Raw genomic sequence first — 2021 nt, 5'->3', positions numbered from 1 at the left:
AAGTTATAAAACCGATGTTATGTGTTTCCGAGCGCTGGGATTTATGCGCTATTGATGACATCATCGAGGGTTAGTAACACCCCAATTTGATTACACCTTTTTTTCCGCAACTTTCCATATATAGAGGGCTTAATGTAATGGTAGGGAGAAGCTGTAGGGGTAGGGTTGAATTTAGATTCTTTCTATGACTTAATTATTGGTAAGAAGCAAAAATGTGTATTTTGTTCACGGCTTTATTTTTTTTAAACTGGTACTTTATTGACAAAACGATAAGAAATGCAAGGCAAAGAAAAGTTTGGAGCTATTGCTTTGATTTTTGTGTTGAAGAACCCATCCAACAATAAGTGCATGGACAGTGAAAGTGCTAAAATTTGCTCTTGGATTGTGTTGAAGGAGACTTGAAACCTGTGAAAATGAGCAGCGTTTTGATTTAAAAAAACAAATGACAGAATACCAGTTTTTGGGTCAACAGCTCCCCACAGGGCCTTGTCGTAAGATCATAGGCGTTAAACGCATTGTTGATGTGATAAATGATGCAGATAAAAGGACACAAACAAGACAAACAAAAGCCTTTTTTTGTTTAAGTTCTGGATTTTTCTTTGTAGCACTCACAGCAATTCAAACCATCAATTCTACACGGTTGGTTTATTTATTTTTATTTTTTTCAGCAATAACTAAAAAAGATGGGACTTTCTAGCTGTTTCTATGTTACAATATGACATATTCAAAAGGAGACAGAGCTCTTTCTGTCTTAAAACAGCAGAGGAGGTCTTTGCAGGACTGATGTTGCAACAAAGTTTAAAAAAATAGTAATGCTAAACAAAGAAACTGCAAGACAAGCAGTTTGGTGCAGCAAACAAGCTGCCAAGAAAACCATAAAATGACACGAACCATTAGAGAACTGTGCTCCATTTGCCGTGTGTTATGAGTTCACACAGGTTGACGAAAGAGTCTGCCTTTTGGTGGGGGATAGGTCTGTGACTTTGGTTTTGGGCTACAGACTGAACAGCAGTTCTGCCTGCCAAGCCGCCTTTGGGTTTCTCTGAGTGTTTTAGTCACCCCAACAGGGGAGTCTTTTGTCCTCCTGGCAAACTTCCACATGGTCAACAACAATAGTGGTATGATTGCAAGGAATGGCCTCCTTGATCTGGATTTAGTGTTTGTTCTGTTTCTCACCTATTGTCGTGAGCTCTGAGTCAGGAGTTTCCTCCTCAATGTGGCTTATCTCATCTAGAGAATAGTTTAAGAGCTCAGTCACCTACAGAGAGTTTTGTGAAGAGCTGCTTATTTTCCACAGAGATAAGAATGAGCTTTGGTGGGTCAGACATCTGGTCTTCATCCCTCCCTGGAAAGGTATTTTGGCCATGACCAGAGACCCTATGACCCAGAACTTGCTGGAAAGACCATCTCTCTTGAATGGCCAAGCAATGCGTTCTCTTAAACGAGCTGGGGGAAGTGACTAGGCAGGGTAACGTCTGGCGACCTTTATTTAGACAGTTGCCCCGTACCCAGATGAGTGGAAGAAAATTAGTGATTGGATGGGATAGGTGCATATTACTATCTAGGTGGACAGAACCAATGGATGACTCAACACGATTCAATTTATTTTGTTAAACCACCTATTTTATTTTATTTTTTTTAAATGTCGAGGTTAGTCAAGTAAGCTCCAGTCATGATGCCTGTCTCATAATGTGTATACATATCTGTGCATATGGCTATGCTCTAAAGACAACAAGACCCCACATCCACCTTTTGCAGTAAAGGGCATCGTTCCAAAGATTAAGGGGGGCATATACAAGACTATGCCTTTTATGAAATCACAAGTAAAAGTATTCTTCCTATCTATAAACTTTGCATTTCTAATTTGTCTGTGGGAGAAAACAATGGATACAAGTGTGATATCATAAAGTGAACATCAGTTTTCTTGGAACTACCATGAGCTTGTGGCTAAGTAGCAACACTAGTCTATATTTTGCATATAATGCCAGTCATTAAATGATTGTCCAATAAAACATAAAAAA

The 2021-nt window shown here is 39.1% G+C and overlaps 1 long non-coding RNA gene across 1 annotated transcript in view; it reads left to right on the top strand.

The window, feature by feature from the left end:
• Positions 1–1184: 1184 nt before the first annotated feature.
• LOC118599600 overlaps positions 1185–2021 on the top strand; it is a 2966-nt gene continuing 2129 nt past the window's right edge. Inside the window, exon 1 of the long non-coding RNA XR_004949013.1 lies at positions 1185–1650. This is a non-coding gene — a long non-coding RNA (uncharacterized LOC118599600). The remainder of the gene's footprint in view (positions 1651–2021) is intronic.

This window comes from Oryzias melastigma, linkage group LG14, assembly GCF_002922805.2.
Source record: "Oryzias melastigma strain HK-1 linkage group LG14, ASM292280v2, whole genome shotgun sequence".
Lineage (NCBI taxonomy): Eukaryota > Metazoa > Chordata > Actinopteri > Beloniformes > Adrianichthyidae > Oryzias > Oryzias melastigma.
Note: the sequence above shows the minus strand (reverse complement) of the source record. Positions and strands in the feature narration are given on the sequence as shown.